This window comes from Mauremys reevesii, linkage group 8 (assembly GCF_016161935.1).
Source record: "Mauremys reevesii isolate NIE-2019 linkage group 8, ASM1616193v1, whole genome shotgun sequence".
NCBI classification, from domain to species: Eukaryota; Metazoa; Chordata; order Testudines; family Geoemydidae; genus Mauremys; species Mauremys reevesii.
This window is the reverse complement of record NC_052630.1, coordinates 33,620,159-33,633,956: the sequence shown is the minus strand read 5'-3', so window position 1 is coordinate 33,633,956 and position 13,798 is coordinate 33,620,159. Positions and strand designations below refer to the sequence as shown.

The 13,798-nt window shown below is 39.2% G+C and overlaps 1 protein-coding gene across 1 annotated transcript in view; it reads right to left on the bottom strand.

Moving 5' to 3' along the window:
• Positions 1 to 13,798, bottom strand: part of CTNNA1 (catenin alpha 1) — a 209,240-nt gene that overhangs the window by 96,467 nt on the left and 98,975 nt on the right. The gene's annotated exons all lie outside the window — the stretch shown is intronic.

The window sequence follows — 13,798 nt, the reverse complement described above, 5'->3', positions numbered from 1 at the left end:
TACCTTTGCTAAAGCTCACAGCAAATTTACAACATAGCAGTTTTATACAGTTACAAACTGACTCTTCAAATGCTTACAAAGTACTCAAGTGCTTATGTAGGAAGGCTCGATTCAATGCAATCAATTCTAAGTATTAAATGTGTTCAACTCTTATTAGACCTCTGGTTTGATTTGATAATTGGCATAGCTTTTCAAATAATGTAGGCAAATTATTTGGGACCATGAATGAAAGGTATTTTTACAGCTTCTCATGTGTAAATACCCTGAATGCAGATTTTAATTAAAAGTAAATATCAATTTTGGGGTAAAAAGGGAGTAGGGAGGGAAGAAGCCTCTCCTCTCCTCTCCTCCCCCCAGCAGTTTCTTCATCTTGCCTAGAAGCTATTTTCATGCACTAATTCAACTGGTTTCTCTGGAGACAGAATTAGCCCCTGCAATATAAGCTTTCACTTATCCTATTCTTGTGAAACCCCCAATCTTCCCAAAGTCAGAGTAGTTAAACTTTTTTTTTTTAATTGTTCAGTTGATAAATTATAATTAGCTTAGAAAGTATTTAATTGAAAAATGTTTCATTTTATACTTCAGTGCTATGAGATTGGATTTAAGGTCGTATGCTATTTGCATTTTTTTTTTTAAATAAAATTACTCACCTTGGAAACTTATTTTCTTTTATCCAGAGGTAGTATGTGCTATAAACACTATTATGAAATTACATGTAAATATTTGGAGATCTATGCAGCCACAGTGGTATCAGATACCACAAATAAATATAAAATTGCACTCTTTTTAAGTAAATTGCTCAGATCTTCTAAACTTTAACCAAAGTTACTAAACCGGGGTAGGGGTGGAGGATTTATATATATAAATATGTATATATATTTAAAATGTGTTCTGGGTCAAATGCTGCAGTGTTCGACAATTAGCAGCAGCACACAACTGGAGAAAACAATTCCTCAGTGTTGACATACCTTGAATGAATCAGTAATTACAGTATGTTAATTATGTGTTGTACCAAACTTCTAAAAACTTTTCGAACAGAGAGTCACTGCACAAGTCTGTTTGCTTATCATTCAGCATTATGTTTACACACACACACACACGTACGTACTTAGGGTACAATTATACAACATTGTGAAAGGAATAGGTCTCAGATAAATACATGGGGCTTCAGATAATATTTTTAAATTACTCTTATGCTATCCGCATGCTTCCTATTACCTTTATGTTACATGAAACTGCAGTGTCACAAATTAGCAAGAAAAAAAAAATATAAATTTTCTTATTCTCCATGATTTTGTATTCTATTAAGGCAAGTGCATTCAGTAAAGGCTAGTTTCCCATAATTTTTTTTAAATGAACCCATTTGCTGTTAGAACCTGAATATACACTGATTATCATGCATTACAACTATCCCAACTACTTTCAGCCATATAGAGTACCTTCTATGCAGACAGAGGAAGTGGTAGGAGCAGAGGTGGCTCCAGGCCCCAGCACGCCAAGCATGTGCTTGGGGTGGCATGCCGCAGGGGGCGCTCTGCCGGTCGCCGGGAGGGTGGCAGGCAGGCAGCCTTCGGTGGCATGCCTGCGGAGGGTCCGCTGCTCCCGTGGCTTCGGTGGAGCCACGGGACCGGCGGACCCTCCGCAGGCACGCCTGCGGGAGGTCCACCGGAGCCGCGGGACCGGCAGACCCTCCACAGGCACGCCTGCGGGAGGTCCACCGGAGCCGCGGGACCAGTGACCGGCAGAGCGCCCCCCGCGGCATGCCGCCGTGCCTGGGGTGGCGAAATGTCTAGAGCCGCCCCTGGGAAGGAGGAGGAAGAGAAGGGGATGTTTTGATGATTAAATCCTACATACAGTGACAGGCCAGATCAAAGTTGAAAAAATAGATTTACTGGCACTACTGGTGATATATTTTAAATAAGAAAAGATTTATTTAAGTGTTCGTGGCCCTTCGTTTACATCTAAGCTTCAGTCTTTCCCTCCGATGTGTGAGCAGGCATCATTTCATATCTTGTTAAAAATCTGTGCATGTCTGTGAAAGCACAATAGCTTTACTAGCTATAGTGGTGTAAATGTTTGGGTATTAGCGGGCAGGATCAAGCCCTTGAAGCGCTAGCTTTCAGAAAAGTCTTTGCAAGTGCACCCTTAGGTGCAAACAGATGTGCTCAGGAATTAGAATCATTCCAGCAATAGTGGGTAGTCAAATGCTTTTGCTATGGTATCCCCACTCAGGAAGACAGGGCTAATTTCTGCTGCACCCAGCCCCTAAAACAAGTGTTTGTCCTCTCCTTACCCAATAAGATCCTACTGTTGTAGCATGGTCCAAAAGTAACTTGAAATACTTCACTCCAGTGTGGAGAGGGAAGTAGTGGGTGGGGCTATGGCTGTCATGCTACCCCCAAGAGTATGTGGCTGTGTTGCATTTGCAATCCTACACAAGAGCCCTTATTAGCAGTCATTTTTAGCATAGTTTACAGTCATGACTAAGGAAGGCTAGCAGGCTTCTAGCCTACCTTGTCAACAGGGCTATGTCTAAACCCATTCCTCTTGTTTGCTGTGCTCCAAAAACCAACAGAACACTGTTTGCCCCCAACCATTAGTAACCATCCAGGTCCTTATCCTCTCTAGAATTTCAGCACTCTCCCTTCCCTCCGACCTCCAGGAATCAGCTTTCAGCCAATGCACCCACCCCTCTTTTGAACCAGTACTCTAGGCTCAGCCTTGCCTAGAGATGGTAAAGTAGTAAGGCACACACAATCTAATGCCATGTAAGCTGTGGAGGCAAGATAAGATTCAACAGCCTCTGCATGACCCATCTTAAACAAAGTTGATCTCCCAACTGCCTCAGAACATAATTGCCACTCCCTAGCAGCATTTAGCCTTTGACTTGAGAAGTCAACACCCAATATTCAGTGAAGGACTGTTGGACATTCACACATTAGACCCCATCAGTGAATATTACATCCAATGTACCGTGTGTCATATATGGCAATGAAAATTTAACCACGTCTCTCTAATAAGCAGTAAGTAGTGATCTATGCCAGTGTCCTATGCAAGAACTCATTAGAAGGAGCAATTCCAAGTGACTTTTTAAAATTGTTTTCCATTCTCAATTGTTTGTGGCTCCATCACCACAATAATTTTCTTTCATTTGGCAAACACTTATTTCTTGTGTTTCTTAGTGAGCGCAAGCCAAGGTGGTTGGTTTAATTTGTGTTCCAGTAGCAGGACTAATGACCACAATCTACAGTCCATCTTTTGGTTATTGAGTCTGCATTCAGATGCACTGCACGCAGTCACAGCTCCTATCAAGTTTAGTTGGAATTCTGGGCGCTTCGCATTTTTACACACACAATTAACATGTGTAGACAGTTTAAGAATTGCTTGTCATTCTCCAGAGCATTCTCTTAAGACCACTCACCCTCTGCTCCATTCTCCACCCAATTTGCGCATTCCTCCCCCACATCCCTCCCACCTTCACACTCAGTGATATCTGAACCCAACACCTGGAACCAGTTTAAATCATAGTACTTGAGTGGACCAGAAATAAGGAAGAACAAGCTCTCCCATCTCTAGTAATTTCTCTGCAATGACGGATTTTTTTCCACTTATTTTTAACTTTGAAGAATTGCTTGAGTTCTTCAAAGTTAAAACAAGGCATTGGATGAGTCAAGTCTTGTTCCTGTACTACTTGATAGTGTTCAATCAACAGGAGGTTAATACTTATCAGATGCAAGGCTACCCGGGCCCACAACCATTGGGGGAATTAAGCTAGTTTTCAGTGACAAACTAGTTTGACCGCAAATCCAAGTGTTTGTGTCTACATCGAGCTACAGCCCTTTGAAGACAGTCACCTATTGCCAACACTTGAGAGCAAAAGTATCAGCTTGCTTTAAGACAGAAATCTGCACTAACACTTGTTTCCTAATGTGCCTAAGTTAATTTTTGTACTAGTTTAATGAAATGAAAGTTGATTGAATTTTGTAATTTGAGTAGTTTAAAACTCATCTGTTTCGATTAATGTAATCAATTAGGAAAACTAGATTTCATCTTCCACAGAAGTGGATTTCCACACAATAATGACACTTCAGAGAGGGATGGAATCTTCCTTCTCCCATAGATAAAAGAAAATCCAGCGAGGTTTATTCGTAGTGCCAATTCATTCATGTCAATTCCCCTTTCCACAACTAGAACTGAGGCTTATCCATAAACTGAGGCTGTCAGTTTTTTCTTTTAAACGATCGTCCACAGACTGCTAGTGGTACAGTTAAAGGCCATTGTGTAGTCAAGTTGGGGATCACACATTTCATATTTTGTATTAAACACCTCTTTTACAGAGAAGTACTAGGATCTAATCAAATCTTATCTACTAAGATAGGCAAACTCATACTACCTAATAAAGGTCAAAACAATAAGCTTTCAGATCTGTGAAGCAAGCATATGAAATGTTCCATCTGCTACACTTTCAACTAAACTCTTTCATGATGGTAAAAGGAAACCCAGATTTTAAAACATTAGTGAACTTTTTCTACCAACACTGAGACCAGAGATTAAAAAGCAGAGTCCCAAATGTATTGTATTCAAGACATGTTTAAGAGCCATTTTCTGGCGGGGGTGAAAATACAAAATGGAGTAAAATTGAAGTGCAGTGTACAGAAAGATTTTGTTATTAAAACTGTGTATATCATAAAACTGAATTTGCCTCTTTTTTCCTGCCTTCTCAAACATAAATATCTAGAAGTGTCCAGTTTTATGGCAATGTAAAATTAATAGTCATACCAACTGTGTTCGAAAGAGTCACACTGCTTCAAAGCAAACTGCTTAGAAATCTCAATAGTGAAGTTTTGGTCAGTCTGTTTACTGTACACCAATATGTTGCTTTAAATTACACTTTATGGACTGAAAAAGTCTGAGTATCTGAACTCTTCATGCAGACTGATTCTTTATTGAGTCTAGAAAGTTTCTTGCAGAGGGAATATGAGTTATTGCTCATGAAAGGTGACAGATTAATGGCTCTGGAGACTGAACCCTTTGTACTCATCTATTTAATGTACAGCAATGCCTTCCACACATCACTGACAGTATGCCTCAACCACGACCTTGGAGTAGCCATCTACAAGGTTGAGAGAATAGTTCCTTCCCTATTCTTGTTCAGTCCTTGGACTCTCTACTGTCACAATCAACGGTGCCAATTGAGGTGGTGGGTAATTCAGACAGGGCCACCTATGAACTCAATAAGGACAAGCAACCCAAATCATTTAAAGATAGTATGTGTTGGTGGTTTGGGCTCAACAATGAATTATCACCAAGCAGAACCAGATATGAGCTGCTGACCTCAAAGAAAAAGTTCCATAGCCCATTATCACTGTCTTGAGTTATCCAGTCCAGTTCTCAGTACACGTTACTTGTAGTGATATTCTCAAACACTGGTTATTAAGTCAACAAAGATGCTTCTTTCATCATTTAAAGAGATTCAGAGTTAGAGGGTGTTAACTTACTAAAATTTCTTTAAAAGTACATGTCAATAACTAAAATCAAGCGAACTTAAAATGACAGAAAGTTTACTTAATTTGCAAACAAAATCTAAATAGTTTAATTGTAGCTGCATTTCCTTAAAGAAAGGTTTGTATATGCAAAACAGTGAATAAAATAACTACTTTTTAAAAAATGAAGAATATCAAAATGTTTACTATAGCTGGCTAACAACCCCATAAATTCCTTTCAGCCTTCAAAAAACTGCAGAACATTTAATCTAAATCAATACAGCTATATAAATGGGACACTAAGAATTTTAGATTTAAGTGCTCATATATGTGACTAATAACAATTAAGGAACGTTATGCACAATATGATTAATGCTGTTCATAGTAATTTTGACAAGAATACTGCAGAACACCGAATCTCTGGCCAGAAATTCTTGACTAACACCTTAAAAAGAGAACTGCAAGAGTGATTTGAAAATTGAGGCAAGTCTGATAATGTGCTGAAATACCCCAACAAACAGGAGGTGGGGTACATTCCACACAAATCTTCCTTAACATTAAAAGTTCCTTCCCCAGGCCTTTAACACCAGTTAATTAAAATATGCACAGAATACACTGTTACTGATGCTAGGAGTCATGCTTTTCTATCTGATATACAGAAAATGTATTCTGGGATGTATTTTTTGAAAAGAGGCCAAATGACCACACAAGAATTTTTTTTTAGATGAATTCAGCACAAAAATAACTTACTTGGGGGCATTAACCACATATTTTTACAATTAAAGGCAACCTTCAATATTGTGGAAGGGTAGGGAAAGCTACAAATAACTAATTGTGGCCTCTTCTATTCTTTCTGATGTATAAAAACCTAAAAACAGAAGATTTCTCCTGCCTTAGCCTTCCAGGCAGGACCTGAGTTTTCCATGTAAACAGAGATGACTTGAGAACTACTGAAGTGATATTGCAAGAGAGAGAAAAGTGAAAGTTGGGCAAGGCAGTTTTGCAGAGACAAAGTGGATGAAATATCTTTTATTGAACCAACTTCTGTTGGTGAGTGAGGGGGGGCTTTTGGGCTCCAAAGAGCTGCTCTTCTTCTGAGCAAAAAGAATAGGATATGACCTCACCTACCATGTGTGTCTCATGTTCTTTGTTTGCTGTGTTGTAGCTATGTTGGTGCCAGGAGTTTTAGTGGGACTATTTCACTTTAATCATTAATTAGCATTTTGGAAAAATGACCCTTCATTCAAGAGGTTTGAAACATTTTGAGACTTCCAGTAGGTCTGTCAGCAAAGCCAGCTGACATTCCTGAATATCAAACATTTTTTATAAAAGCTTTCAGGCTCTCTTTATGTAGCATACAGAAGTACCAATGAGTACACTCCCATTTAAAAAAATGCTTTGTAGGTCACTTTTAAATCAGTTCAAGTTTGCTTTGACCTTAACTTTTCAGGCATTTTCCTTCACATGTATTTTACTAATTAAGTACTTAGGATTCTTTTTCAAAGCCAACAACTAAAGAAAAACCGTTTTCCTCCTCATATTTTCCATCCTGTAAACTAGGATCAACACACTCACTTGGTCATGTAGGACATGTGCAATTGTTTTATACCAATTCAATGCAGCTTGGTCTTCTAAAAGAAGTCAGCAAGTAAGTTCATTCATCAAGAAGGATCATAAACACTGAAAAGGTCATAATTCTTTACAGGCAAGAACCATTAATTCTGTATTATAAATCAAGAATATAAATCTGAGAAGTCCAACCTAATTGCTCAGAGTCTGAACTTCAATTGTTACAACTGCTACACTATTTTAAAACTAAGTGCATTAAGGATTTTCTCTCAGCTTGAGCACACAGCCTTCTAGTAAAAGGTACAGGCCCCTTACATTTGGTAAGTAGCAAAGGTGGGACAATACTTCCCAGATACTTTAGATATGAAGGAAAACCTGCAGACTCCTAAAGTTCTATTTGGACAATTTTAAGACTACCATGCAGATAAGGAATATGCCTGTTCTGAGAACAGAAATAATGATATAGATAAGATGGAGGGATGTATTTCCTGAGGAAGAAGGCAGGTATAGTTCTAAGGCACACCTTACAATGATTAAAAAAAGACCAAGGGCTCAGCTACACTCAAAACTTCAAAGCACTGCTGCGGGAGCACTGCCACGGCAGAGCTTTGAAGTGTGAGTGTGGCCGCAGCACCAGCGCTGGGAGAGCGCTCTCCCAGCACTGCACGTACTCCACCTCCCCGTGGGGATTAGCTCCCAGCACTGCGGCACTGTTTACACTGGCACTTTACAGTGCTGTACCTTGCAGCGCTCGGGGGGGTGTTTTTTTCACACCCCTGAGCGAGAAACTTGCAGCGCTGTAAAATGCCAGTGTAGCCAAGGCCCAAGAGTGGACAGAAAAGGGTTGCTAATTCACTCACCCTATGGATAGTCTTTATCATTACTAGCAACACTGTCTTTATATTTCAGAACTCTAAGAAGATGGTAGCCACAATAGGCTTAAAGGGTGGCAGGTAGAGAAAAGCACACCTAGTTTAAAATTAAAGCTCTGAGGAACATATAGCTCTGGGCTGTTCAGGGTATGTCTACACTACAGTTAAAAACCCACAACAGGCCCGTGTCAGCTGATTCAGGGTAAGGGGCGGTTTAATTGCAGCGTAAAAGTTCTCTCTTGCTGGAGCCTGGGCTCTGGACACTGCAATTAAAACAGCCCCTTGGCCCAAGTCAGCTGCCATGGGTGTTTAATTGCAATGTAGACGTACCCGAATTGGCAGTAAAACAGCAGTGAATCCTGGAAGTAAGGGGATGGTGACCTTGATAAAATTGTCAATCTCATTCATCTAGACTCAAAATCAACACCAAGCCCTAAAGCTTCAGGGAGCCTATAGCCAGGCATATGAATAGGCTAGACTGCAGAGAGGATATGCTGAACAAGATGTGGCAGGTCTTTCATCTTTGACCTGACAAGCATAGACACACCATTGTCTGCAACAGCATGACCATGACATTCTCCTTTTATGAGTTACTTTTATACCAACTCAGTCTTTATAACCACCATCTCTTTTTTAAGAGGTATTTCCACACACATTTTCTAGGTCAGAGTTTCTCCCTGAGATGCTAAATAGGAAATGTCCTGCTCCCAAGAATCCCTGTCTGTTTGCATAAGATTGACACACCAGGTTTGAGAGGACAGTATGAGGTCATTTGGATGATCTCTCACTTTTAAGATGACCTTTAGGTTCATGGAGAAGAGTGAGAACAGCCATGCTGAAGGCATCCATAGTCAAACTGAACTGGATACCAAAGGTAACCACCTTGTCTTTTGTATGGGCACAGGAAATAAGATGCTTAAACTCAACCGCCTCCACCTGTTGGGAAGCAAACTAGAATACCCTCAGAAGAAGAGTCCACTTCTCTCAAGTGGATGAATTATTTGCTCAAGTCACCTGCAAAGGTCTATTTCCTTGCAATTTGCAAAGTAATTAATTAATAATTGAGAGCTTTATTTTCAAGCCTTCAGTTTGAAATTCAGGGTTCTATTGTTTTTGGACACACCTTGCTTAATTTCACTGGAGACAAGTAGATAACTGCCTTTCACCCTGTCTGGGAGAAAACCAGTTTCTCTTTGTGTTCATTCACAGACTTTAAAGCAGAATACCCATGAGTATCCACAATTCCTCATATAGTGTTAATACAAGCATTTTAAAATAATATTGATCAGTCTGTCATCAGCTTTCATAAAAGACCTGACTTGATATGCTTTTGTAATACAATAATATTGTATATGATCAGTTGCTTCATTTACTTATTTAAGGTTCAGACCCCTGTATTTAAGAGAGTCTCCCCCCAACTCTCCAAGTTAATGTCTTAGTTTACCTTTTATGTAAATGTGCCTTAATTGTCTCTGCCTGACGATCAGGCTAGTCCGACTAACAAACAGACATTCCTTTGTTTAAGGCCGATTGGGCTTCTGCATGACTTGGAAAACATTTTAAACAACATAATTCTAGCACATACTAAAAATTATGGGTATATAGCCTGTGCATACCTCCCACAAGACTATTATGATCAGTGTTAGTGTTCCAAGGACATATTACATGCCACTCTTTGGGTATATACATCATGAAAACAGCATGTTAGGTTTGGTGAATATGTCAGGCCTGACAAAAGTTACTGACAGTAGCAAACCACCCGCGTGCCTCTGAATCACAGCCAGTTGCTTGCTAATATGGAGAACGAAGACAGACTGACCCATCTGGGGGGAGGGGGGGGGACCCTGTTGATATGCGTGTTTTACAGTTAACCTCTATCTTTAAATTTCAAACTCAAGAAGTCTAGATTAAACAAAGAAATGGTTAGTGAATTCTGAAGTCTTTCTAGATTCTTATTTCCTCTTTTTCATGACAGCCCAATAGACTGCATAAGGTGATCAAAAAGTTGTTGACCTGAAGACAAAGACAGTGGAAGCCAACAGAGCTCCATGAAAGATGTGAGCTGTTAGAACTAAAACTGCTTGAATCGTCCTAACTAGCACAGCACCCAGCCCTGGCACTAAGGTTTTCTGAACTTCTATGTAACAGTTGAAGATAACACATTCATGTTTCCTCATTCATTTCGATGCTTCCTTTCAAAATATCCAGGTAATACCTAATAGATTCTCTAAACATATCAGGCAGTTGTGAGTAAGCAGCTGACTGGAATTTTGTCAGCCATTAGTGATGTCTACTTTACTGGCGCACTGCTCTCAGTAAGCACATGTCCAGGTGCACGAGAAACATACTACATGCTAGATTAAAATGAACCAATACTAGCAGATTAGATTTCCCTTATACACTGAAGATCTACTCAACTATGTAGAAAGTAAAATCACTATATTACACATCTCTACTGGTCCAAAAAATGGCAATGCTGGACAACTATTTCACAGAGAACTACTGCATAGCACAAATATTAGTTTACTTGGTAAAGCTAACAAATAAATACTTACCGGACACAGCAATCATATTTCTCTTTCAATATTTGACATCAACTACTTTCAGTTAAATTCTTTTTTTCAGTAACTCCACTGACTTTGGATTTATGCCATTATAATAGAAAGCAGAGCTTATCCCCTACTTTGTAAGTAGTCACGACAGTGCCTACTTCTTCACACACTACAAAAGAACCTTATTACAAGGCTTTATTTGCAGCTCTTTTCTTGTACTAGTATAAGTTCATTAATGGCTTCACTGCTTGAGATCTAGAGTAGAGCTGCTGTGCTATTGCTAAAAGTTGTAGATTATGCCTGTCAGTTTTATTTAAGTTAACACAGTTTGTTTCTACTTCCTATTTGAAATGGGGGAAAACAGGACAGTTCTGTTTCAAATTTCATAATTGCTAGAAAGACACAAAAAATAGTCAGTTTAATATTTAGTGCATTTATCAGTCTACTGTAGAATTTAAGTCTTTTCTTTACAAACCCCTTTCTACAGGTTTATTAGTCATTAGTTCACATTTCTGCCACTTACCAAATTTTCACAATTAAAGCAAATTCTCCATCTCTACCAAACCCACCATTCAGGAACCCTGTTCACCACCCTCCCTCTTCTCCTCATACAAGTTTCTATGGGGAGCTCATCTTATCTTATCCCTTCCTCTCTTTCAGGGTCTCTAAATACTAAGGACTCTAGATGAGGCTGCTACAGTACAGACCCGTTTACTCACAGATGTCGGGAGTCAAGCCATCACGACCGCGTGTTAACAGACCGTGGGTTAAGAGGGCCATGATGAAATATCTTAAGATACCTATATATACACACACACACACGTATAATTATCTAGGATTATGTATGTATTCACAGCACCCCAAATACTGCAGGCCTATCTGTTAACGGCGCTTTGCAAGAATATAAAGTCAAATGTGTAATTTAAGAAAAATATTACTACTACTACACAGGGGTGAAAGTAACTCAGGACACTTACTGGTACAGGGTGGGGGCGGCTCTGGTGCCTGGAAGGGGTGGGGGCCTAGAGCAGAAGGGGTGGGGCTAAGGGTCAGCATCCCCCAGCCAGCCCTTCCAGGCCACCTGGTCCGCACTGCCCAGGTTTCCAGTGGTGATTTAAAGGGCCCAGGGCTCTGGACGCCGCTGCTATGGTAGTGGTGTCCGGAGCCTCGGGCCCTTTTAAAAATGTCAGCTCCAGGGCAGCTGCTCCCTTTGCGGGCCCCCCCCCCCCACCTGTCAGCAGCCAAGGGGGGAAGGGGCAGGCACCTTAAAGCGCTGCAGGGTCCTTTGCCATGGCAGCGCTTTAACGTTACTGCCCCTCCCCCCGTCGGCGGTAAAGTCATACAACATGTTTCTGCTCCGCACTTCCTGACGATTTCTGTGTCAGTGAGCTAGTGAGCAAATCTGTAGCGCTACATAGCAAGTTCCTGTACCGTGTGTTAATGAGTCTCGCATGTTAAATAGGCAGCACTGGGAGGCATGGCGCTACCGCGCATTAAGCGGATTCGTGTGTAAACGGGTCTGTACTGTAATTTATTTGATTTGTTTCATGCTTGCTGGAAACTTGTTTTAAATTGGAGTGCAATACTTTTTTTTTTTTTTTAATTTCTGTTGCAAATTAAAAAAACAACCTAGTTTCTGGCCTTAAATGACCAGTTATTTATTCCACTGTAGCAAGGTGAGGGAAGATCGGTAATGAAACCAAAATTCATAGGGAAATACATCAGAAACAGTAAGTCCTAGATTTTAACAGCCTAACTTGATACTAGCAGTGAATAAACAGTGAAAGCTCAGCAAAATAGGAGTTTTCATAATTCAACGAAAGAATTTTCAGAAGAGACTTATTACTCAAACAGTTGCCAGGCTCCACTGTTTCATACTTATGCTTTGTTATAAACATCAGCTAAGATGAGGACAAAATTATGTTGAAAGCAAAAAGACTTAAGTATAGCATTTTTACCACTATGGATTTGGAAATCGCATCTTCCCGCCCCAACAACTAAACACTTTAGACTCCCAGCACCAATGTACTAGCTATTTGTGTCAATAGTTCTGGACTCTACACCATTATGTTAAATGGAATATAATCAGCATTTCTTGCTTATTCTTCAATAAGATTGCTTCCACATGCATCTCCCTCAGCAAAAATGTGCTAACAAAATGAAACTAGGTCCAGGCCATTTTCCAATTAGAACTCAGTAATCATGGACAGCCTTGTAGAAGCAGTATGTTGTCACTGACAGGGAGTGCTTTAAGTAGCTCAGAATCACTCCTAGTCTAATTAAAGCATTTATATTCCCTCAAGACCTGAATGGGTAACCCACAGAAAACTAGAGTAGAAGGGTGAAGCCTCAAAGATATAGAGGCACTGCAGACAAAAAACAAAATAAAATAAAACCAAAAATCAAAGTTCAAAATCTAGGATTTTTATTTTAAATCAGATGTTTTAATTTAAGTTACACATTTTTGCTAAAATAAACCAATTTAAAATTAAGTCTGAAATGATGAGAGCCAAAGTCCTAAATGTACTATGATGTATTAAAATGATTAAAGAAAATCAGATCGTGTATACTTGCTGCTAACATTTTAAAGAAAGTCAAACCCTGAACTGGCGAAATTTATTGGCTAAGCACATGGAACCAGAATTTGACAACAGCAGCAATCTCTTAGGCAGGCAACTCCTAATATTCTCTTAATTTCAGTTTATTCAACTAGTTCAGTTCATTCAAAATTAAGAAATGGATTGGGAGCTGAAAAAGCAGAAAAGCTTGTTTTTCTCTTCTAATCTATGATTAAAAATGAGGTGAGAGGAAATGAGATGTACTGGATCTAAAATCTTGAAGGATGTCATGGACAGAAATAAGCAGTTCAATTCACCAACTACAGATAATACTTCCTATGTTTAATAGAGCAGATTCAAATACTAAATATATTTTGATAACACTCTTATCCAGCAAGTTTAAAACAATTTTAAAATGTTGGGTTTTACATTTAATTAAATTTCAATTTCCATCCAAACGCAGCTTCATACAAATAGAGTAAAAAAATTAAATGATTTAATAGGAATTGCATGATCCACCATTTTGTAACAAATGTAAAAATTAAAACTCTGAATAAATGTATGTTAAGCTATATAATTGCTTAAATAAATGTGTATTGATTAGTGTATCCTCCTGATTATTAAAAAGTAGTACTATATTTAGTGTAAAAGCTAATTTAGTTTCAAAATATGTTTTAATAGTTACCAACCAATGAGAATCTACATCTCTTTAGGAAAAAAGTACAAATGCAAAACAAAATTAAATTTTCTGTAAGTCAAGGTTT